This window comes from Phasianus colchicus, chromosome 24 (genome assembly GCF_987193195.1).
Source record: "Phasianus colchicus chromosome 24, bPhaCol1.hap1.1, whole genome shotgun sequence".
NCBI lineage: Eukaryota > Metazoa > Chordata > Aves > Galliformes > Phasianidae > Phasianus > Phasianus colchicus.
Genome location: NC_143459.1, coordinates 281,397 through 306,065, shown reverse-complemented (window position 1 = coordinate 306,065; position 24,669 = coordinate 281,397). Strand labels below are relative to the sequence as shown.

Here is a 24,669-nt window from a genome sequence, read left to right as displayed (position 1 = left end):
ACTGCGAGCGGCGGGACGCCCGGTGTCCGGGAGCGGCTCCTGGCCGAGCCGGGCAGCCCCGAAAGAGAGGGACCGACCCCGCCGATCGAGACGCGTTCGAGCCCGGCAGAGTCGGGCGGCCGCCTTCGGTTCCGGCTCGGCTCGGCTCGAACGGTCAGCAGCGCCGTGCTGAGCCGCTGCCCCGCAGGCGGAGGACTCGACTGCCGTTTTCTGTATTCACGTCTGTCCGAGAAGAAAGCTGGCGGCGCTGGCGCTGACCAGGGAGAGGGAGGCCGGGGGCCGGAAAGCTCTCGGGCTGCGGCTCCAGGGCAGGCAGAGGAAGTCACGGCGCCGGTGACATCAGCCGGGCTGCTGGGACCTGCGTGCTGTCACGCTGCGTTTCCGTGACGACGGCGGGCTCTCCCCGAGGAGCCGAGGGCAGCTTTGCTGCTGAGTTCGTTACCCGACGAAGCCCGACGCGGGGGGGCTGGGCAGACAGTCTTGCCAAAGAGGCCCGTGCTACAGCAAGATTGACAGCACGACGCCTTTTGTTCCCCTTGAGCCCTGGCCAGGCTTCGGGGCGAAAACCAAGAGGAGAAAGAGGGCAGCGGCTGTTCCCTCGGACTGCTCCGTACATTGGTTTACTCTGTGCTAGAAAGGCTGGAGCTGCTTGCAGCGGCTCTGGATGCCTCACTCGTGGGATGGATGCATTGCTGTGCAACTTCCCCATGGCTGGGAGAGGTTCTTCAGATCCTCCCTGTAAACGGGGCTCCCCAGTGACTGCGGATCTGGCTGATGGTAAAGTACTGGGGCTATTGGTCGTGGATCTTTCTTCACCACTGTGTTCACGTGGCAATGAGTAGGCCCACTGCCTTGCTTATTCCCTTTACTGCTAAGCTTCTCTTTTGGCTATAGACGCTGCCAATATTACTGCTGGTTTTATTTTGTCATAGGCAGTAAAATAAGCCTATCCCAATGACGTTGGTGTCTTTGTTGCAGCTGTTGAGCCCACCGATTGGCACAACAGCATTAACACATGATGGGCACGTAACTTGGACATCAGGAACGTGACTTCAAAGGCTTCAAAGCATCGGGAATGTCTCCTTTGGAGAGAGACTGAGAGGTTTGGGCTTGTTGAGCCCGGAGAACAGAAGGCTCATGGGAGACCGTGTGGCTGCCTTTCAGTACACGGGGCCTCACAGATCACCCTTGCTGAGGGTGAGCACTATTCCCTCATTGAGGACATTGATGAAGATGTTGAACAAGACCGGACCCAGCACCGACCCCTGAGGAACACCGCTGGTTACAGGTCTCCAACCGGACTCTGCACCGCCAACGACGACCCTCTGCGCTCTGCCAGTCAGCCAGTTCTCAACCCACCTCACTGTCCACTCATCTGTCCACACTTCCTCAGCTTTGTCATAAGGATGTTGTGGGAGACGGTATCAAACGCCTTGCTGAAAGCAAGGTAGACTACATGCACTACATCCACCCAGCCAGTGACAACATCGTAGAAGGCTACCACGTTGGTCAAGCATGCCCTCCCCCTGGTGAACCCTTGCTGATTACTCCTGATAACCTCCTTTTCTTCCAGTTGTCTGGAGATGGCATCCAGCACAAGCTGTTCCATCACCTTTCCAGGGACAGAGGTGTGCCCAGATGGCCAAGAGGGCCAACAGCATCTTGCATTAGAAATAGCGTGGCCAGCAGGAGCAGGGAGGGAATCATCCCCCTGTACTCAGCCCTGGTGAGGCCACGCATTGAGCACTGTGTTCAGTTTTGGGCCGCTCACTACAAAAAAAGACATTGAGGCCCTGGAACGTGTCCAGAGAAGGGCAACAAAACTGGTATGGGGTCTGGAACACAGGCCTTACGAGGAGCGGCTGAAGGAGTTGGGGTTGTTCAGTCTGGAGAAGAGGAGGCTCAGAGGAGACCTCATTGCAATCTACAACTTCCTGAATGGAGGCTGTGATGAGGAGGGGTTTGGCCTCGTCTCCCAGGCAACAAACAGGACCCGAGGAAATGGCCATAAGTTGTACCAGAGGAGGTTTAGGTTAGACATAAGGAAGAACTTGTTCTCTCAGAGAGCAGCCAGGCCCTGGAATGGCTGCCCAGGGAGTTGGTGGAGTCGCCGTCCCTGGCAGTGTTCAAGAGGCATCTGGATTAGGAGTTACAGGATATGGTTTAGTGCTTGTGGTAGCAGTGGTGATGGAAGGATTGTTTTTATTCCTTTCCTTTTTCTTCTTTTCTTCCCTTCCTTTCCTTTTTTTCCTTTTTTCATTTTGTTTTCTGTTTTCCATCTTTTCTTTCCCTCTCCCCTTTTCTTTCCCTCTCCCCTTTTCTTTCCCTCTCCCCTTTTCTTTCCCTCTCCCCTTTTCTTTCCCTCTCCCCTTTTCTTTCCCTCTCCCCTTTTCTTTCCCTCTCCCCTTTTCTTTCCCTCTCCCCTTTTCTTTCCCTCTCCCCTTTTCTTTCCCTCTCCCCTTTTCTTTCCCTCTCCCCTTTTCTTTCCCTCTCCCCTTTTCTTTCCCTCTCCCCTTTTCTTTCCCTCTCCCCTTTTCTTTCCGTCTCTTTTCATCTCTTCCCCTTTCTTTCCTTTTTTCATTTCTTTTGATTCATTTTGTTTAGTACTTTCTTACTTTTCATCTTTTAGATTCCTTTCTAAAAGAAAAGATAGAATGGGAGACAATAATTAAAGAAACAAAACCTGCTTTGAAAGCCATGGGGCCGGATGGATTGAACCTTGGGGTGCTGAGGGGGTTGGCAGATGTGGCTGCCAAGCCGCTCTCCATCATCCTTCAGCAGTCCTGGCTAATTGGGGATGTGTCCTGGCTGTCCCTGAACGTGTTTAAAGAGCTCTGGATGTGGTGCTCAGGGACATGATTGAGTGGTGGGTTGTTAGAGTTAGGGGAGTATGGTCAGGTTGCGGTTGGACTCGATGATCTTTCAGGTCTTTTCCAACCTGATCCATTCTATGATTCAATGGATTTAACAGCAGCGTTCTTGTGGGAGCTGCATTGAAACTTGCAGTGTCTCTGGGTCCCCAGAATTACTTTCTCCAAGCTGATTCGTAGGTGCTGGCACTTCTTTAAAGCAAGAGCAGCTGCTGATGGGAGGAAGGTAGTTCAGGCTCATGAGTTCTGCAGCATCTCCCAGGATGGTACCAGAGGAGGCAGGAATGATATTGCAGAAGATGAGAAGCTCCCCAGCTGGAAGCCAGAAACCCTGCGGGAGAGTCGGAGCACGTGTGGATGCCCAGGAGGTAATGCAGCCCCAGTATTTGAGAAGCACGTGGCCATGGAGCTGCGGCCCAAGAACAGAGCTATTCCGCCTTTGCAGAATAGCTGGCATCCCAAGAAGGACTCGTCTGTCCTTGTAAAAAGCAGGGGGAGGGCACGTCCAAATGCTTGCTGGTTGCTTGGGAGCTCAAATCCTCCAAGCTGGAGGCAGCCTGGGGGTAACATCTCCTTGGTCCGATTGTGCAGCACCTGAGCAAGAACTGGCTGCATGAGGGTCATCTTAATTTCTCTGTTCTTTTACTTAAATAAACCTGTTGGGAGACCGTGGTGTTGGTTTCCTAAAATTTGGATCTGGGAGGTGAGCACGCCCTTTGCCTATGATGGAAGCACAGAAATGATGCGGGCACTCGCTGAGGTCACAGTCATCGCCGAGGTGGGAGCGTTTGTGGCACAGCCGGTGAGCAGAGCTGGTGCTCTGGTGAGTGTGCTGCACGCAGAGACTGAGCTGTGAGCTTTCCTTGAGAGATCACCCTGCGAGAGCCCGTGGGAAGCACCGCTGTGGCGTGTGCGTGAGCTGGGCACAGCTCAGGCTGAGCAGGCCGAGCAGGTGAGCTGGGTTTGGTGCTGGGTGGTTGCCGGGAGGTGTCTCAGCAGGAAAGCTGGGCTGGGGTGGGCACGCTGCATCAGCCCTCGTCCCGGCTGGCGGTGAGACAGAGGGAGTTTTCTTCAGGACAGCAACACCAGCCATGTGCTTCAAGGTGCGTAACTATTGAGGAGATGGAGAACGCTTGCTGTCAGAAATCATGGCAGCTGTACAGGAGCTGGGTGTATTTTGGGGACAGTCCTTGTAACCAGCTGGTTTCGAGACATTGCCCTGCCCGAGAGTCTAAACTGCACAGCAGAAGAATGCTGGGAAAATGCTTCTTCCACACTGTTTTTCACTTGCAGGTTCTTTCCTTAGGGTTCCTTTTTCCTTTCCAAAAGGAGATTTTGGGGATCGAGGCACTTGAAGAGAGAGTGAAGCCAGCTCTTTCCAACAGTGCGGGCAGTCCCTGTGGAGAGGACCCCGGGAACTTGAGCTTTCCCTGAGACGTTCCCCAGCATGTCTCAGCAGGGAGACGGACGCAGTTGCCATCGCTGTTTTGCGCGTGGAAAGGTATGGCTGGGTTTCTTTCGCTTGGGTTTCTCCTTTCTCTGGTTTTGGAGGGGAAGGGGTGGAGCAGGGGGAGCCCTGCTGGTCCTTTGTTAGCTCAGTAAGCGGCTGGGTTGTGCACTTGCAGCAACAGGACAGCATTGCCAGGCTCCTTAACCTGCTGGGGCAGGGTGGGATCAGAGAGCGGGCACTGCCCTCCTGCCAGCTGCGCCTGGTTATGGTTTGCCAGCTGCCCTGGGTTTCTGCTGAGAAGTTTGTTCTAGCTGCCTGCAGTAGTAAAGGGTGGGGAAGAAATAGTGGTGAAGAGCTAAGGCTGTGTACGGTAATTTTGCATGGGTTGAACTGTGGCACCTGAAGTCACTGTTTCCCTCGGAATAATGCTGGTGTTTGCAGGTGTGTTGGTTTAACCCCCCGAAGTGATGTCTGAGAGCGCCCGTCTTCTCCACCTGAACGATGAGAAAGCTGGATATGCCCAGAAATTGCAGCACGTGCAGATGTTGTGAATGCGCTCCCAAATGTTTCCGTTAGTGATAACTAACGTCTCAGCACTCTGATACCCACCTCTGGCACCATCTGAAATGCTGCATCTCTTTGCAAACGTTGGGTGGCTGTTTCCATGGCCCTTCCTTTATTTCTCTCCTCAGAAGCAGCGCGGCGCAGTTCCCTGTGCTAGGGAGCAGCACCCAGCAGGCTGCCAGAGATCCAACAGCGCCTTGCAGCGCACAGAGGGACGCGATGGGGACGGACCATCCTTAGCACCACGCAAAAGTGAGTCTCTGCAGTCCTCTGTCATGAAGTATGGAAGAATGCATTTTAAGTATTACTTCTGAGCGGTGCAGCACTGCAGGGATGTCCGGTAACCATGGTGGAAGCATTAGAGAGGCCGACAGCAACAGATGGCAGCAGTGAGACAGAAGTGTGTGTGTAAGTGGTGGTGCTCAGAGCTGAGTGCATTCCCTGTAGGGACAAAAAATCCGTGCCTCGACTTTTGCAGCTGATAGCGTTTTGTGTGCTGACGCAGCTTTGCTCTGCAGCATGCAGAGCTGTCAGGCAGACTGGGGTTCCTCTGCTGCCACCTGAGCGGGAATGAGAGCAGTAGTGCTTTGTGCAAGCGCACTGCAGTTTAAAGATCAGTTTCTGTTCTGGCTGTAGAAGAGTGTCTTTTGGTTTTTGTGGTGGACGTGGGCTAACAGGACAGTGCTGCTCCTGGTGTCTGTGAAATCAACACACAATCTGTTGTTGTAGGGACGGAGCCTGCGCGTCCATGGAATGGTGCTGGGCTTGGGGGGAAACGGAAAGCCTCCCCAGGTAAGAAGCTCTTGTGAGCTGTGGTGTGGGTACCTGCCTCTAAATAGGGCTGCATGAAGGGCTGTGTGGGATGGAGGAGAAAAGAAGGGGCACTGCAGATCTGTGCTGACTGCAGAAATGGCACAGCGTTGTAGCAGCAGAAAGGCCAATTGAAGAACTATGCTTGAGGAGCAGAAGTTTGTGGTTGGCTGTGCTAAAATGCTCCTCCAAAGAGATGCTCTTCATGTCTTTCTTGTTTCCTTTCTGACAGAAGCTGATGCAAGCAGGCTTGCAGTGAAGCGCAGCCTTGCAGGAAGCCAGGGGAGGAGCATGGAGTGTGGCACAGCCCCCAAGAGAGGTACAGACACACAGCAGCATCTGGGTTTGGTGCACTGTCTTTCTAGTTAGGCTTTCTGTCTGTCCTTTCCTGGGACTGCTGTCGTTGCGTGTTGCTTGAGATCTTAATCCCTGGGGATTACAGTTGCCTTTCCTGTCCCAATTGGAAATGGCCCACAGTTCAGCCAAGATCCCAAGGTCCATTGCTGTGAACACTCGAGAGTTCCTAGCATTGTGGCCCATTTTGCAGACCGAAGGCAGTGTGTGACTCTCTTTTAATCTTGCTGCTTCCCCTTGCTTGATTTGAACAGGGAGAGGTGCTGAGCCAAACGGCAAGATGTACGCGAAAGCTCCTCTCCAGGCTCCAGGAGGGCTTCCTGGAACAGCAGGTCCCAGCAGAGGGGAAAGACCTTCCCCTGCAGTTGACAACCACTCCCTCTCCAAGACCATGGCTGCAAGAAAGCGCAAGGGAGTGGAGGAAGAGGAGCAAAAAGCAGAGCTGTGGCCTGCCAAGAAACAAGTGAAGGTGGAGCGCGATGGGGAGAAGGCTCAGAGCCCACATCAGAGCAGAGGCGGTGTGCCAGCTCCAGCAACACACCCTGGGCCTGCCCCAGCGCCGACTGAGCGGTTCCGGACCTCAAAGCGAAGAGGTAGGAAGGTGCTGCAGCTGCCCTGGTGAGGTGCTTCCCTTATCAGGTGCATGGAGTTTGCTTAGGATTTGCTTTGCTTTCTCCTTCTCTCTGCGGAGAGGGGAAAAGAGTAGAAGGCTGCCGAGTCCAATGGCAAGGAAGTGCCAGAAAGTGTAACCCTCTCTTTTCCCATGAAATCCATGACAGCCTTCTGCTTGTCCCACTGGAAATACCCTTCCCTGAGAGGCTTCCTAGCCTGTTTTCATGTACCCATGTTTCCGCGGTTTTGCTGTTGACAAACTGAATTTCTCTCCTCTTTCTCTATAGCAAGACGACAACGACAAAAAGAGAGGAGAGCAGAAATGAAGAAGGCTGCTCTGAGAGCTGCCGCTGCACGTGCAGAGGTGAGTCCTCGGTGAGCACAGACACGGCTCTTGTTGTTCTCTGTCTGTCAGACGTGAAGGGGATTGTAGAATGCTGGGGGAAGCGGTGTCCTACTTTGACGCTCGCTTTCTTTCTTTCCAGTCCTCCACAATGAACAGCCTTGTGGAGATGATGGAGAAGCTGCAGCTGAAGGACTGAGTGGAGGAGCATCAGAAGGCAGCGGCTTCGTGGCAGCAGCCCAACTTGGCACTCTGGTTGCAGTCCATCAATAAACAATTGGAGCTTTGTATTCACAAAGAGCGCACGGCCTGATTTGTCCAGTGGCACTCAGTGAGCTGCTGCACCACCTCCTCATTATTCCACTCGCGGCGCTGGGTCAGAACTCCCACATCTCCATCAGGGGATGCTGCAGGTTATAGAAGCAATGGATGCACCAGTCCTTGGCCCTGCCCATAAACGCACTGCCTGCAAAGCACGTGCACAGAACTGCGAGTAGCACGGCCTGAGCACAGGCGCGCTGAGTTAGAGAACAGCTGTCTCGAGCTGTCTGAGTTTCTCGGGGCAGCACTGAGCAGAAGTGAGCGTGTGCCCCTCACCCTGCAGGCGTCTCTGTTGGGGGAAGAGAGGCTCCGCCGGCTGCCTGATCCCGGAAGGCAGAGGTGTTCTCCTGACTTCTCTGCAGTGCTACCTTGCCTCACTGTCCCCCCTCTCTTCAGCCGTTTTGATGCTACTTTTCATTCTTTGGGCAGAGCTTGAGTCACTCTCATCATCGCACAGCTTTGTACTGAGCGGTGTGGAATTTTCTGGCTTTGCTCTTAAAAGCCTAGGCTGAAAACTGCAGCGTGCATGCTTAGTTTACATGGGGACATGGGGGGGGACATCCCCTAACCCCCATTATCGAAAAATAAACCTTAATTGCAAAAGTGAGGGGTGTCAACCCCCGACCCATGGGAACAAAGTGGTCCGTGGGGGTGACACTGTGGGGGTGTCCCCATCTCCAGTACGTGACACCACCAGGGTGCCATGAAGGTGTCCCCAACTTTGGTGGTGTGACAGCACGATGCTGTGTCCCCACTTCTCCAGGAAGTCCAGGAAGGTGAGGCCAGTAACGAGCGGCATCCCCAGGGCTCTGTCTTGGGACCGGTGCTCTTTAGCACCTTTATCAATGACATGGATGGTGGAATCGAGTGCACCCTCAGCAAGTTTGCTGACGACACCAAGCTGAGCGGTGCGGTTGACACAGCTGAAGGAAGGGATGCCATTCGGAGGGACCTCGACAGGTTGGAAAGGCGGACCCGGGTGAACCTGATCAGGTCCTACACAGCACAGTGCAAGGTTTTGCACTTGGGCCGGAGGAATCCCAGGCATCCATACAGACTGGAAGGAGCGGTCCTTGAGAGCAGCCCCGTGGAGAAGGACCTGGGGGTCCTGATAGATGAAAAGCTTAGCATGAGCCAGCAGCGTGCCCTTGCAGGTGGGAAAGCAAATGGGATCCTGGGCTCCATCAGAAGAGGGGTGGCCAGCAGGGACAGGGAGGTGATTGTCCCCCTCTACTCCGCTCTTGTGAGGCCCCATCTGCAGTACTGCGACCACGTCTGGAGCGCCCAGTACAAGAAAGACAGGGAGCTGTTGGAGAGGATCCAGAGGAGGGCCACAAAGATGATCAGGGGACTGGAGCACCTCCCTTATGAGGACAGGCTGAGGGAGCTGGGCTTGTTCAGCCTGGAGAAAAGAAGGCTGCGGGGTGACCTTATTGCAGCATTTCAGTACCTAAAGGGAGCCTACAAGCAGGAGGGAAGTCAACTCTTGGAAAGGGTAGAAAACTGCAGGACGAGGGGAAATGGTTTGAAGTTGAGGGAGGGAAGATTTAGGGTGGATGTCAGGGGGAAGTTCTTTACAGAGAGAGTGGTCAGGTGCTGGAACAGCTGCCCAGAGAGATTGTGGATGCCCCATCCATCCCTGGAGGTGTTCAAGGCCAGATTGGATGGGAACCTGGGCAGCCTGGTCTAGTGTGAAATGTGGAGGTTGGTGGCCCTGCATGTAGCAGGGGGGTTGGAGATTCATGATCCTTGAGGTCACTTCCAACCCTGGCAGTTCTGTGATTCTCCTATTCTGTGTCTTCTCCCTGATGCCAATTGGAAGTGATATCCTTTAGTCTTCAGTATAACAGACATTCTCTGACTGTGTTTTAAGACAGTCTCCCTTGAGCGTTTTAGTTGTGCTTGTTTAGTGCTTGTAAAACCAACTGTGCAAGTGCTGCTCTCCTCCCCATTGTGAGGGGATTGCTGGCAGGAGCTAAGCAGTTATCACAGGCACATCCAGCAAGGAGCTGCCGTGGCAGATGGGCGGGTGGAGCAGCTGTCTTCTAACCTGTCCACTGCAGCAGTTGGCATTCTGTAAGCTACTCTTCCCCAGTTTGCAGAACCAGTATCAAAAGTTGATACTCTTTTGTGAAAGAGTAAATGGGGGTTGAAAAAAGAGGCAATATGACATTCCTGACTGCAGATAAACAACAGCACAGATGCTGGTCACCGAGGCAGAACAAGCTGGACTTGTTAATGAAGCAGCTTATCCATCTGTGTTGGGATTTTGTACAGCTGACCTCACCTGCCTCTCATTCCTTGCCATCGCCCCCTTTTTCTTCTAAGGTGAAAAAGACAGCCTTATTCTTTGTGAGTCCGTAATTGTGATCGTTTATTGATTGAGTACAACCAGATAAGACATGGAGTGCCAAGTTGGGCGGCACTCGCAGCGCTGCCCTGTAACACCACACACTGCAGCTGCTGCCTTCTGATGTTCTTCCTCTCAGTCCTTCAGGTGCAGATTCCGCATCATTGCCACAGGGCTGTTCATTATACAGGACTGGAAAAAAAACAAAGCAAGTGTAGAAATAGGACAGAAACAATCTAGGGAGAGCTTACTAAGTCTGAACAGTAAACTTCCACAACAGCCCCATGCAGAACAGCAGGTTACTGCCATTCAGATCACTGACATTACTTCCCATAACACACAGCTTAGCTGCTGTCTCCTCCCTTCCCTTCCTGAGCTGCATGCCATTCTTTTTCCCTACCTGAGCTGCTGTCCCCTCCCTTCCCTAGCTGAGCTGCATGCCCTTCCTTTTCCCTACCTGAGCTGCTTGCCCCTCGCCTCCTTTTTCTTGGTGCTCTTGCCTTTTCCTGCTACTCACTCCCAATCTCAACACTTGCCTGCTCTGCTTGCTGCTCTGACAAGTGCCTCTTAACTCTGCTCGCAGCTTCTCTCCTTCTGCATGCCCTTCTCTATTCCCTTCTCGTGCCCTTCACGCTTCTGCTCCCCTTGCTGAGCAAGCCCATGCCCGGTAGCTCCCCTTCAACCTCCTCCGCCCTTTGCCTTTCTCCACACAGATGCTTGCTTCTGGCCCGCACTCCTGCCCGCAGCCTAGCCCACAGCCTGCATCTCTTGGGGAGACAGCAAGGTGGCCTGGAGCTACCCACACCTCCTCCCGGGCACGGCTTCTCAGCTTTGCTTCAAGCCCACAAAAAGCCCCAAGGAGCTCCTCTTACCTTTGGGCTCCGCTTCTTCTCCTGCCGTGCAGCTCCTGTGCCAGGCCGGGGCTCAGCTCTTCCCACACTCCACCATTCCTGCAAGATTGCTTTCTCTCATTCACTGCCTTCCTTTGCTTTCCTTTGCCCTGCTACCCTTAGCTTCCCTACTTGCTTCCTCTACATTTACGTGCACCGCTTTGTACTTCTGAGTCTCTTCTTTGCCTCTTCTTTCTCTATTTTCCCTTCAACCCTCCCCTCCCCCCTCCCTCCCATTTTTCCCTTCCTCCCCTCCCCTCTCTCCACCCCCCCCTCTTTCCCTTCCCCTCCTGTACCCCCCCTTTTCTCCCTTTCCCCTCCCCTTCCCCCTTGCCTTATGGCAAACTCACCTTTCCTGCTCTTCACTCCCTCCTTCTTCATTCTCCTGCCTTTTGCTGCTACTCTCGCCTTGCTTTCCCTTGCTGTGCTCTGCTTTGCTTTCTCTACATTTTGGCCATCCAGTCTTTTCTCAGCTGTTATTCTTGACTGTTTACTTGGCTTTTTTCTTCTTTTCTCATTTCTTTTTTTTCTGACCTTTTTGGGCTTTTTTCTTTTTCTTCTTTTTTTATGCTTTCGTTTCTTTTTTCATTTCATTGCACTTGTTCTTTTTTTTTCTCTCTTTTCGTTTTTTTTTTTTTGTTTTCATCTATTTTTTCTCATTTTCATCTTGGTTTTCTTTTTTCATTTTCACTCTTTTTTTCTTTTTTTCTTTTCCTAATCTTTTCATTGCACTTTTCTTTTTTATTTCATTTTTCTCTCTCTTTTCTCATTTTTTTCTATTTTCATCTTTTTCATCTTGGTTTTCTCTTTTTGTTTTCCATTTTTTTTTCTTTTTTCCTTTTTTATTTTTTTCCTTTATTACTCTTTTTTTTCCCTTTCTCTTTTTTCTTTCACCTTTTTTTCTTGTTTTTCATTTTTCTTTTCTTTTTTTTTTTATAATCATAGGTACTCCTCAAACCCCCTTTAAGCCCTCCCTACCCTCCCCATTCTTTCTTTTCACCCTCACCTCCCCCCTTGCCCTATCCTTCCATTCCCTTGCCTGCTCTTCTTACCTGCACTGCTGTCCCTTCCTTTACCTACCTGAGCTGCTTGTTCCAAAAATTACCTAGCTGACCTGCTTGCCCCTCGCTTTCCTAGCTGAGCTGCTGGTCCCTCTCATTCCCTACCTGAGCTGCTTCCCCCTTACTTACCTAGCTGAGCTCCTTGCCCCTCGCTACGTACTTGAGCAGATGTTTGCTCACTTGGCTTCCTTACTGGTTGTCCCCTCACTTACCTACCTCACCTGCTGTCCACTCACTTTCCTAGCTTAGATGCTGTCCCCTCCCTTCCCTAGCTGAGCTGCATGCCCTTCCTATTCCCTAGCTGAGCTGCATGCCCTTCCTATTCCCTAGCTGAGCTGCATGCCCTTCCTATTCCCTAGCTGAGCTGCATGCCCTTCCTATTCCCTAGCTGAGCTGCATGCCCTTCCTATTCCCTAGCTGAGCTGCATGCCCTTCCTATTCCCTAGCTGAGCTGCATGCCCTTCCTATTCCCTACCTGAGCTGCATGCCCTTCCTATTCCCTACCTGAGCTGCATGCCCTTCCTATTCCCTAGCTGAGCTGCATGCCCTTCCTATTCCCTAGCTGAGCTGCATGCCCTTCCTATTCCCTAGCTGAGCTGCATGCCCTTCCTATTCCCTAGCTGAGCTGCATGCCCTTCCTTTTCCCTACCTGAGCTGCATGCCCCTCGCCTCCTTTTTTCTTGGTGCTCTTGCCTTTTCCTGCTACTCACTCCCAATCTCAACACTTGCCTGCTCTGCTTGCTGCTCTGACAAGTGCCTCTTAACTCTGCTCGCAGCTTCTCTCCTTCTGCATGCCCTTCTCTATTCCCTTCTCGTGCCCTTCACGCTTCTGCTCCCCTTGCTGAGCAAGCCCATGCCCGGTAGCTCCCCTTCAACCTCCTCCGCCCTTTGCCTTTCTCCACACAGATGCTTGCTTCTGGCCCGCACTCCTGCCCGCAGCCTAGCCCACAGCCCGCATCTCTTGGGGAGACAGCAAGGTGGCCTGGAGCTACCCACACCTCCTCCCGGGCACGGCTTCTCAGCTTTGCTTCAAGCCCACAAAAAGCCCCAAGGAGCTCCTCTTACCTTTGGGCTCCGCTTCTTCTCCTGCCGTGCAGCTCCTGTGCCAGGCCGGGGCTCAGCTCTTCCCACACTCCACCATTCCTGCAAGATTGCTTTCTCTCATTCACTGCCTTCCTTTGCTTTCCTTTGCCCTGCTACCCTTAGCTTCCCTACTTGCTTCCTCTACATTTACGTGCACCGCTTTGTACTTCTGAGTCTCTTCTTTGCCTCTTCTTTCTCTATTTTCCCTTCAACCCTCCCCTCCCCCCTCCCTCCCATTTTTCCCTTCCTCCCCTCCCCTCTCTCCACCCCCCCCTCTTTCCCTTCCCCTCCTGTACCCCCCCTTTTCTCCCTTTCCCCTCCCCTTCCCCCTTGCCTTATGGCAAACTCACCTTTCCTGCTCTTCACTCCCTCCTTCTTCATTCTCCTGCCTTTTGCTGCTACTCTCGCCTTGCTTTCCCTTGCTGTGCTCTGCTTTGCTTTCTCTACATTTTGGCCATCCAGTCTTTTCTCAGCTGTTATTCTTGACTGTTTACTTGGCTTTTTTCTTCTTTTCTCATTTCTTTTTTTTCTGACCTTTTTGGGCTTTTTTCTTTTTCTTCTTTTTTTATGCTTTCGTTTCTTTTTTCATTTCATTGCACTTGTTCTTTTTTTTTCTCTCTTTTCGTTTTTTTTTTTTTGTTTTCATCTATTTTTTCTCATTTTCATCTTGGTTTTCTTTTTTCATTTTCACTCTTTTTTTCTTTTTTTCTTTTCCTAATCTTTTCATTGCACTTTTCTTTTTTATTTCATTTTTCTCTCTCTTTTCTCATTTTTTTCTATTTTCATCTTTTTCATCTTGGTTTTCTCTTTTTGTTTTCCATTTTTTTTTCTTTTTTCCTTTTTTATTTTTTTCCTTTATTACTCTTTTTTTTCCCTTTCTCTTTTTTCTTTCACCTTTTTTTCTTGTTTTTCATTTTTCTTTTCTTTTTTTTTTTATAATCATAGGTACTCCTGAAACCCCCTTTAAGCCCTCCCTACCCTCCCCATTCTTTCTTTTCACCCTCACCTCCCCCCTTGCCCTATCCTTCCATTCCCTTGCCTGCTCTTCTTACCTGCACTGCTGTCCCTTCCTTTACCTACCTGAGCTGCTTGTTCCAAAAATTACCTAGCTGACCTGCTTGCCCCTCGCTTTCCTAGCTGAGCTGCTGGTCCCTCTCATTCCCTACCTGAGCTGCTTCCCCCTTACTTACCTAGCTGAGCTCCTTGCCCCTCGCTACGTACTTGAGCAGATGTTTGCTCACTTGGCTTCCTTACTGGTTGTCCCCTCACTTACCTACCTCACCTGCTGTCCACTCACTTTCCTAGCTTAGATGCTGTCCCCTCCCTTCCCTAGCTGAGCTGCATGCCCTTCCTATTCCCTAGCTGAGCTGCATGCCCTTCCTATTCCCTAGCTGAGCTGCATGCCCTTCCTATTCCCTAGCTGAGCTGCATGCCCTTCCTATTCCCTAGCTGAGCTGCATGCCCTTCCTATTCCCTAGCTGAGCTGCATGCCCTTCCTATTCCCTAGCTGAGCTGCATGCCCTTCCTATTCCCTAGCTGAGCTGCATGCCCTTCCTATTCCCTAGCTGAGCTGCATGCCCTTCCTATTCCCTAGCTGAGCTGCATGCCCTTCCTATTCCCTAGCTGAGCTGCATGCCCTTCCTATTCCCTAGCTGAGCTGCATGCCCTTCCTTTTCCCTACCTGAGCTGCATGCCCCTCGCCTCCTTTTTTCTTGGTGCTCTTGCCTTTTCCTGCTACTCACTCCCAATCTCAACACTTGCCTGCTCTGCTTGCTGCTCTGACAAGTGCCTCTTAACTCTGCTCGCAGCTTCTCTCCTTCTGCATGCCCTTCTCTATTCCCTTCTCGTGCCCTTCACGCTTCTGCTCCCCTTGCTGAGCAAGCCCATGCCCGGTAGCTCCCCTTCAACCTCCTCCACCCTTTGCCTTTCTCCACACAGATGCTTGCTTCTGGCCAGCACTCCTGCCCGCAGCCTAGCCCACAGCCCGCATCTCTTGGGGAGACAGCAAGGTGGCCTGGAGCTACCCACACCTCCTCCCAGGCACGGCTTCTCAGCTTTGCTTCAAGCCCACAAAAAGCCCCAAGGAGCTCCTCTTACCTTTGGGCTCCGCTTCTTCTCCTGCCGTGCAGCTCCTGTGCCAGGCCGGGGCTCAGCTCTTCCCACACTCCACCATTCCTGCAAGATTGCTTTCTCTCATTCACTGCCTTCCTTTGCTTTCCTTTGCCCTGCTACCCTTAGCTTCCCTACTTGCTTCCTCTACATTTACGTGCACCGCTTTGTACTTCTGAGTCTCTTCTTTGCCTCTTCTTTCTCTATTTTCCCTTCAACCCTCCCCTCCCCCCTCCCTCCCATTTTTCCCTTCCTCCCCTCCCCTCTCTCCACCCCCCCCTCTTTCCCTTCCCCTCCCCTCCTGTACCCCCCCTTTTCTCCCTTTCCCCTCCCCTTCCCCCTTGCCTTATGGCAAACTCACCTTTCCTGCTCTTCACTCCCTCCTTCTTCATTCTCCTGCCTTTTGCTGCTACTCTCGCCTTGCTTTCCCTTGCTGTGCTCTGCTTTGCTTTCTCTACATTTTGGCCATCCAGTCTTTTCTCAGCTGTTATTCTTGACTGTTTACTTGGCTTTTTTCTTCTTTTCTCATTTCTTTTTTTTCTGACCTTTTTGGGCTTTTTTCTTTTTCTTCTTTTTTTATGCTTTCGTTTCTTTTTTCATTTCATTGCACTTGTTCTTTTTTTTTCTCTCTTTTCGGTTTTTTTTTTTTGTTTTCATCTATTTTTTCTCATTTTCATCTTGGTTTTCTTTTTTCATTTTCACTCTTTTTTTCTTTTTTTCTTTTCCTAATCTTTTCATTGCACTTTTCTTTTTTATTTCATTTTTCTCTCTCTTTTCTCATTTTTTTCTATTTTCATCTTTTTCATCTTGGTTTTCTCTTTTTGTTTTCCATTTTTTTTTCTTTTTTCCTTTTTTATTTTTTTCCTTTATTACTCTTTTTTTTCCCTTTCTCTTTTTTCTTTCACCTTTTTTTCTTGTTTTTCATTTTTCTTTTCTTTTTTTTTTTATAATCATAGGTACTCCTGAAACCCCCTTTAAGCCCTCCCTACCCTCCCCATTCTTTCTTTTCACCCTCACCTCCCCCCTTGCCCTATCCTTCCATTCCCTTGCCTGCTCTTCTTACCTGCACTGCTGTCCCTTCCTTTACCTACCTGAGCTGCTTGTTCCAAAAATTACCTAGCTGACCTGCTTGCCCCTCGCTTTCCTAGCTGAGCTGCTGGTCCCTCTCATTCCCTACCTGAGCTGCTTCCCCCTTACTTACCTAGCTGAGCTCCTTGCCCCTCGCTACGTACTTGAGCAGATGTTTGCTCACTTGGCTTCCTTACTGGTTGTCCCCTCACTTACCTACCTCACCTGCTGTCCCCTCACTTACCTACCTCACCTGCTGTCCACTCACTTTCCTAGCTTAGATGCTGTCCCCTCCCTTCCCTAGCTGAGCTGCATGCCCTTCCTATTCCCTAGCTGAGCTGCATGCCCTTCCTATTCCCTAGCTGAGCTGCATGCCCTTCCTATTCCCTAGCTGAGCTGCATGCCCTTCCTATTCCCTAGCTGAGCTGCATGCCCTTCCTATTCCCTAGCTGAGCTGCATGCCCTTCCTATTCCCTAGCTGAGCTGCATGCCCTTCCTATTCCCTAGCTGAGCTGCATGCCCTTCCTATTCCCTAGCTGAGCTGCATGCCCTTCCTATTCCCTAGCTGAGCTGCATGCCCTTCCTATTCCCTAGCTGAGCTGCATGCCCTTCCTATTCCCTAGCTGAGCTGCATGCCCTTCCTATTCCCTAGCTGAGCTGCATGCCCTTCCTATTCCCTAGCTGAGCTGCATGCCCTTCCTATTCCCTAGCTGAGCTGCATGCCCTTCCTTTTCCCTACCTGAGCTGCATGCCCCTCGCCTCCTTTTTTCTTGGTGCTCTTGCCTTTTCCTGCTACTCACTCCCAATCTCAACACTTGCCTGCTCTGCTTGCTGCTCTGACAAGTGCCTCTTAACTCTGCTCGCAGCTTCTCTCCTTCTGCATGCCCTTCTCTATTCCCTTCTCGTGCCCTTCACGCTTCTGCTCCCCTTGCTGAGCAAGCCCATGCCCGGTAGCTCCCCTTCAACCTCCTCCGCCCTTTGCCTTTCTCCACACAGATGCTTGCTTCTGGCCAGCACTCCTGCCCGCAGCCTAGCCCACAGCCCGCATCTCTTGGGGAGACAGCAAGGTGGCCTGGAGCTACCCACACCTCCTCCCAGGCACGGCTTCTCAGCTTTGCTTCAAGCCCACAAAAAGCCCCAAGGAGCTCCTCTTACCTTTGGGCTCCGCTTCTTCTCCTGCCGTGCAGCTCCTGTGCCAGGCCGGGGCTCAGCTCTTCCCACACTCCACCATTCCTGCAAGATTGCTTTCTCTCATTCACTGCCTTCCTTTGCTTTCCTTTGCCCTGCTACCCTTAGCTTCCCTACTTGCTTCCTCTACATTTACGTGCACCGCTTTGTACTTCTGAGTCTCTTCTTTGCCTCTTCTTTCTCTATTTTCCCTTCAACCCTCCCCTCCCCCCTCCCTCCCATTTTTCCCTTCCTCCCCTCCCCTCTCTCCACCCCCCCCTCTTTCCCTTCCCCTCCCCTCCTGTACCCCCCCTTTTCTCCCTTTCCCCTCCCCTTCCCCCTTGCCTTATGGCAAACTCACCTTTCCTGCTCTTCACTCCCTCCTTCTTCATTCTCCTGCCTTTTGCTGCTACTCTCGCCTTGCTTTCCCTTGCTGTGCTCTGCTTTGCTTTCTCTACATTTTGGCCATCCAGTCTTTTCTCAGCTGTTATTCTTGACTGTTTACTTGGCTTTTTTCTTCTTTTCTCATTTCTTTTTTTTCTGACCTTTTTGGGCTTTTTTCTTTTTCTTCTTTTTTTATGCTTTCGTTTCTTTTTTCATTTCATTGCACTTGTTCTTTTTTTTTCTCTCTTTTCGGTTTTTTTTTTTTGTTTTCATCTATTTTTTCTCATTTTCATCTTGGTTTTCTTTTTTCATTTTCACTCTTTTTTTCTTTTTTTCTTTTCCTAATCTTTTCATTGCACTTTTCTTTTTTATTTCATTTTTCTCTCTCTTTTCTCATTTTTTTCTATTTTCATCTTTTTCATCTTGGTTTTCTCTTTTTGTTTTCCATTTTTTTTTCTTTTTTCCTTTTTTATTTTTTTCCTTTATTACTCTTTTTTTTCCCTTTCTCTTTTTTCTTTCACCTTTTTTTCTTGTTTTTCATTTTTCTTTTCTTTTTTTTTTTATAATCATAGGTACTCCTGAAACCCCCTTTAAGCCCTCCCTACCCTCCCCATTCTTTCTTTTCACCCTCACCTCCCCCCTTGCCCTATCCTTCCATTCCCTTGCCTGCTCTTCTTACCTGCACTGCTGTCCCTTCCTTTACCTACCTGAGCTGCTTGTTCCAAAAATTACCTAGCTGACCTGCTTGCCCCTCGCTTTCCTAGCTGAGCTGCTGGTCCCTCTCATTCCCTACCTGAGCTGCTTCCCCCTTACTTACCTAGCTGAGCTCCTTGCCCCTCGCTACGTACTTGAGCAGATGTTTGCTCACTTGGCTTCCTTACTGGTTGTCCCCTCACTTACCTACCTCACCTGCTGTCCCCTCACTTACCTACCTCACCTGCTGTCCACTCACTTTCCTAGCTTAGATGCTGTCCCCTCCCTTCCCTAGCTGAGCTGCATGCCCTTCCTATTCCCTAGCTGAGCTGCATGCCCTTCCTATTCCCTAGCTGAGCTGCATGCCCTTCCTATTCCCTAGCTGAGCTGCATGCCCTTCCTATTCCCTAGCTGAGCTGCATGCCCTTCCTATTCCCTAGCTGAGCTGCATGCCCTTCCTATTCCCTAGCTGAGCTGCATGCCCTTCCTATTCCCTAGCTGAGCTGCATGCCCTTCCTATTCCCTAGCTGAGCTGCATGCCCTTCCTATTCCCTAGCTGAGCTGCATGCCCTTCCTATTCCCTAGCTGAGCTGCATGCCCTTCCTATTCCCTAGCTGAGCTGCATGCCCTTCCTATTCCCTAGCTGAGCTGCATGCCCTTCCTATTCCCTAGCTGAGCTGCATGCCCTTCCTATTCCCTAGCTGAGCTGCATGCCCTTCCTTTTCCCTACCTGAGCTGCATGCCCCTCGCCTCCTTTTTTCTTGGTGCTCTTGCCTTTTCCTGCTACTCACTCCCAATCTCAACACTTGCCTGCTCTGCTTGCTGCTCTGACAAGTGCCTCTTAACTCTGCTCGCAGCTTCTCTCCTTCTGCATGCCCTTCTCTATTCCCTTCTCGTGCCCTTCACGCTTCTGCTCCCCTTGCTGAGCAAGCCCATGCCCGGTAGCTCCCCTTCAACCTCCTCCGCCCTTTGCCTTTCTCCACACAGATGCTTGCTTCTGGCCAGCACTCCTGCCCGCAGCCTAGCCCACAGCCCGCATCTCTTGGGGAGACAGCAAGGTGGCCTGGAGCTACCCACACCTCCTCCCAGGCACGGCTTCTCAGCTTTGCTTCAAGCCCACAAAAAGCCCCAAGGAGCTCCTCTTACCTTTGGGCTCCGCTTCTTCTCCTGCCGTGCAGCTCCTGTGCCAGGCCGGGGCTCAGCTCTTCCCACACTCCACCATTCCTGCAAGATTGCTTTCTCTCATTCACTGCCTTCCTTTGCTTTCCTTTGCCCTGCTACCCTTAGCTTCCCTACTTGCTTCCTCTACATTTACGTGCACCGCTTTGTACTTCTGAGTCTCTTCTTTGCCTCTTCTTTCTCTATTTTCCCTTCAACCCTCCCCTCCCCCCTCCCTCCCATTTTTCCCTTCCTCCCCTCCCCTCTCTCCACCCCCCCCTCTTTCCCTTCCCCTCCCCTCCTGTACCCCCCCTTTTCTCCCTTTCCCCTCCCCTTCCCCCTTGCCTTATGGCAAACTCACCTTTCCTGCTCTTCACTCCCTCCTTCTTCATTCTCCTGCCTTTTGCTGCTACTCTCGCCTTGCTTTCCCTTGCTGTGCTCTGCTTTGCTTTCTCTACATTTTGGCCATCCAGTCTTTTCTCAGCTGTTATTCTTGACTGTTTACTTGGCTTTTTTCTTCTTTTCTCATTTCTTTTTTTTCTGACCTTTTTGGGCTTTTTTCTTTTTCTTCTTTTTTTATGCTTTCGTTTCTTTTTTCATTTCATTGCACTTGTTCTTTTTTTTTCTCTCTTTTCGTTTTTTTTTTTTGTTTTCATCTATTTTTTCTCATTTTCATCTTGGTTTTCTTTTTTCATTTTCACTCTTTTTTTCTTTTTTTCTTTTCCTAATCTTTTCATTGCACTTTTCTTTTTTATTTCATTTTTCTCTCTCTTTTCTCATTTTTTTCTATTTTCATCTTTTTCATCTTGGTTTTCTCTTTTTGTTTTCCATTTTTTTTTCTTTTTTCCTTTATTACTCTTTTTTTTCCCTTTCTCTTTTTTCTTTCACCTTTTTTTCTTGTTTTTCATTTTTCTTTTCTTTTTTTTTTTATAATCATAGGTACTCCTGAAACCCCCTTTAAGCCCTCCCTACCCTCCCCATTCTTTCTTTTCACCCTCACCTCCCCCCTTGCCCTATCCTTCCATTCCCTTGCCTGCTCTTCTTACCTGCACTGCTGTCCCTTCCTTTACCTACCTGAGCTGCTTGTTCCAAAAATTACCTAGCTGACCTGCTTGCCCCTCGCTTTCCTAGCTGAGCTGCTGGTCCCTCTCATTCCCTACCTGAGCTGCTTCCCCCTTACTTACCTAGCTGAGCTCCTTGCCCCTCGCTACGTACTTGAGCAGATGTTTGCTCACTTGGCTTCCTTACTGGTTGTCCCCTCACTTACCTACCTCACCTGCTGTCCACTCACTTTCCTAGCTTAGATGCTGTCCCCTCCCTTCCCTAGCTGAGCTGCATGCCCTTCCTTTTCCCTAGCTGAGCTGCATGCCCTTCCTTTTCCCTAGCTGAGCTGCATGCCCTTCCTATTCCCTAGCTGAGCTGCATGCCCTTCCTATTCCCTAGCTGAGCTGCATGCCCTTCCTATTCCCTAGCTGAGCTGCATGCCCTTCCTATTCCCTAGCTGAGCTGCATGCCCTTCCTATTCCCTACCTGAGCTGCATGCCCTTCCTATTCCCTACCTGAGCTGCATGCCCTTCCTATTCCCTACCTGAGCTGCATGCCCTTCCTATTCCCTACCTGAGCTGCATGCCCTTCCTATTCCCTACCTGAGCTGCATGCCCTTCCTATTCCCTACCTGAGCTGCATGCCCTTCCTATTCCCTACCTGAGCTGCATGCCCTTCCTTTTCCCTACCTGAGCTGCATGCCCCTCGCCTCCTTTTTTCTTGGTGCTCTTGCCTTTTCCTGCTACTCACTCCCAATCTCAACACTTGCCTTCTCTGCTTGCTGCTCTGACAAGTGCCTCTTAACTCTGCTCGCAGCTTCTCTCCTTCTGCATGCCCTTCTCTATTCCCTTCTCGTGCCCTTCACGCTTCTGCTCCCCTTGCTGAGCAAGCCCATGCCCGGTAGCTCCCCTTCAACCTCCTCCGCCCTTTGCCTTTCTCCACACAGATGCTTGCTTCTGGCCAGCACTCCTGCCCGCAGCCTAGCCCACAGCCCGCATCTCTTGGGGAGACAGCAAGGTGGCCTGGAGCTACCCACACCTCCTCCCAGGCACGGCTTCTCAGCTTTGCTTCAAGCCCACAAAAAGCCCCAAGGAGCTCCTCTTACCTTTGGGCTCAGCTTCTCCTGCTGTGCAGCTCCTGTGCCAGGCCGGGGCTCAGCTCTTCCCACACTCCACCATTCCTGCAAGATTGCTTTCTCTCATTCACTGCCTTCCTTTGCTTTCCTTTGCCCTGCTACCCTTAGCTTCCCTACTTGCTTCCTCTACATTTACGTGCACCGCTTTGTACTTCTGAGTCTCTTCTTTGCCTCTTCTTTCTCTATTTTCCCTTCAACCCTCCCCTCCCCCCTTCCTCCCATTTTTCCCTTCCTGCCCTCCCCTCTCTCCTCTCCCCCTCCACTTCCCTTCCCCTCCCCTCCCGTACCCCCCCTTTTCTCCCTTTCCCCTCCCCTTCCCCCTTGCCTTATGGCAAACTCACCTTTCCTGCTCTTCACTCCCTCCTTCTTCATTCTCCTGCCTTTTGCTGCTACTCTCGCCTTGCTTTCCCTTGCTGTGCTCTGCTTTGCTTTCTCTACATTTTGGCCATCCAGTCTTTTCTCAGCTGTTATTCTTGACTGTTTACTTGGCTTTTTTCTTCTTTTCTCATTTCTTTTTTTTCTGACCTTTTTGGGCTTTTTTCTTTTTCTTCTTTTTTTATGCTTTCGTTTCTTTTTTCACTTCATTGCACTTCTTCTTTTTTTTTCTCTTTTTTCGTTTTTTTTTTGTTTTCATCTATTTTTTCTCATTTTCATCTTGGTTTTCTTTTTTCATTTTCACTCTTTTCTTCTTTTTTTTTTTTTCCTAATTTTTTCATTGCACTTTTCTTTTTTATTTCATTTTTCTCTCTCTTTTCTCATTTTTTTCTATTTTCATCTTTTTCTTTTTCATCTTGGTTTTCTCTTTTTGTTTTCCATTTTTTTTTCTTTTTTCCTTTATTACTCTTTTTTTTCCCTTTCTCTTTTTTCTTTCACCTTTTTTTCTTGTTTTTCTTTTTTTTTTCTTTTTTTTTTTTTTTATAATCATAGGTACTCCTCAAACCCCCTTTAAGCCCTCCCTACCCTCCCCATTCTTTCTTTTCACCCTCACCTCCCCCCTTGCCCTATCCTACCATTCCCTTGCCTGCTCTTCTTACCTGCACTGCTGTCCCTTCCTTTACCTACCTGAGCTGCTTGTTCCAAAAATTACCTAGCTGACCTGCTTGCCCCTCGCTTTCCTAGCTGAGCTGCTGGTCCCTCTCATTCCCTACCTGAGCTGCTTCCCCCTTACTTACCTAGCTGAGCTCCTTGCCCCTCGCTACGTACTTGAGCAGATGTATGCTCACTTGGCTTCCTTACTGGTTGTCCCCTCACTTACCTAGCTGAGCTGCATGCCCTTCCTTTTCCCTAGCTGAGCTGCATGCCCTTCCTTTTCCCTAGCTGAGCTGCATGCCCTTCCTTTTCCCTAGCTGAGCTGCATGCCCTTCCTTTTCCCTAGCTGAGCTGCATGCCCTTCCTTTTCCCTAGCTGAGCTGCATGCCCTTCCTTTTCCCTAGCTGAGCTGCATGCCCTTCCTTTTCCCTAGCTGAGCTGCATGCCCTTCCTTTTCCCTAGCTGAGCTGCATGCCCTTCCTTTTCCCTAGCTGAGCTGCATGCCCTTCCTTTTCCCTAGCTGAGCTGCATGCCCTTCCTTTTCCCTAGCTGAGCTGCATGCCCTTCCTTTTCCCTAGCTGAGCTGCATGCCCTTCCTTTTCCCTAGCTGAGCTGCATGCCCTTCCTTTTCCCTACCTGAGCTGCATGCCCTTCCTTTTCCCTACCTGAGCTGCATGCCCTTCCTTTTCCCTACCTGAGCTGCATGCCCTTCCTTTTCCCTACCTGAGCTGCATGCCCTTCCTTTTCCCTACCTGAGCTGCATGCCCTTCCTTTTCCCTACCTGAGCTGCATGCCCTTCCTTTTCCCTACCTGAGCTGCATGCCCTTCCTTTTCCCTACCTGAGCTGCATGCCCTTCCTTTTCCCTACCTGAGCTGCATGCCCTTCCTTTTCCCTACCTGAGCTGCTGTCCCCTCCCTTCCCTACCTGAGCTGCATGCCCTTCCTTTTCGCTACCTGAGCTGCTTGCCCCTCGCCTCCTTTTTCTTGGTGCTCTTGCCTTTTCCTGCTACTCACTCCCAATCTCAACACTTGCCTGCTCTGCTTGCTGCTCTGACAAGTGCCTCTTAACTCTGCTCGCAGCTTCTCTCCTTCTGCATGCCCTTCTCTATTCCCTTCTCGTGCCCTTCACGCTTCTGCTCCCCTTGCTGAGCAAGCCCATGCCCGGTAGCTCCCCTTCAACCTCCTCCGCCCTTTGCCTTTCTCCACACAGATGCTTGCTTCTGGCCAGCACTCCTGCCCGCAGCCTAGCCCACAGCCCGCATCTCTTGGGGAGACAGCAAGGTGGCCTGGAGCTACCCACACCTCCTCCCGGGCACGGCTTCTCAGCTTTGCTTCAAGCCCACAAAAAGCCCCAAGGAGCTCCTCTTACCTTTGGGCTCCGCTTCTTCTCCTGCCGTGCAGCTCCTGTGCCAGGCCGGGGCTCAGCTCTTCCCACACTCCACCATTCCTGCAAGATTGCTTTCTCTCATTCACTGCCTTCCTTTGCTTTCCTTTGCCCTGCTACCCTTAGCTTCCCTACTTGCTTCCTCTACATTTACGTGCACCGCTTTGTACTTCTGAGTCTCTTCTTTGCCTCTTCTTTCTCTATTTTCCCTTCAACCCTCCCCTCCCCCCTCCCTCCCATTTTTCCCTTCCTGCCCTCCCCTCTCTCCTCTCCCCCCCTCCTTCCCTTCCCCTCCCCTCCCCTCCCGTACCCCCCCTTTTCTCTCTTTCCCCTCCCCTTCCCCCTCGCCTTATGGCAAACTCACCTTTCCTGCTCTTCACTCCCTCCTTCTTCATTCTCCTGCCTTTTGCTGCTACTCTCGCCTTGCTGTGCTCTGCTTTGCTTTCTCTACATTTTGGCCATCCAGTCTTTTCTCAGCTGTTATTCTTGACTGTTTACTTGGCTTTTTTCTTCTTTTCTCATTTCTTTTTTTTCTGACCTTTTTGGGCTTTTTTCTTTTACTTCTTTTTTTATGCTTTCGTTTCTTTTTTCATTTCATTGCACTTGTTCTTTTTTTTTCTCTCTTTTCGTTTTTTTTTTTTGTTTTCATCTATTTTTTCTCATTTTCATCTTGGTTTTCTTTTTTCATTTTCACTCTTTTTTTCTTTTTTTTTTTTCCTAATTTTTTCATTGCACTTTTCTTTTTTATTTCATTTTTCTCTCTCTTTTCTCATTTTTTTCTATTTTCATC

The 24,669-nt window shown here is 50.6% G+C and overlaps 2 long non-coding RNA genes across 3 annotated transcripts; both read right to left on the bottom strand.

The window, feature by feature from the left end:
- Positions 1-14,288: 14,288 nt before the first annotated feature.
- On the bottom strand, positions 14,289-17,310 carry LOC149915078 (uncharacterized). Its single transcript, XR_016459757.1, has 3 exons — positions 17,041-17,310; positions 15,179-15,271; positions 14,289-14,883 (listed from the first exon to the last, which is right to left on the bottom strand). It is a non-coding gene; the product is annotated as an uncharacterized LOC149915078 (long non-coding RNA).
- Positions 17,311-18,757: 1,447 nt separating this feature from the next.
- On the bottom strand, positions 18,758-24,144 carry LOC149915077 (uncharacterized). 2 transcript variants are annotated; one of them, XR_016459695.1, is made up of 4 exons: positions 23,493-24,143; positions 21,021-21,100; positions 19,649-20,817; positions 18,758-19,353 (listed from the first exon to the last, which is right to left on the bottom strand). It is a non-coding gene; the product is annotated as an uncharacterized LOC149915077 (long non-coding RNA). The 2 variants fall into 2 exon arrangements; XR_016459694.1 differs by having other exon boundaries at positions 19,649-21,100; positions 23,493-24,144.
- Positions 24,145-24,669: the final 525 nt, after the last annotated feature.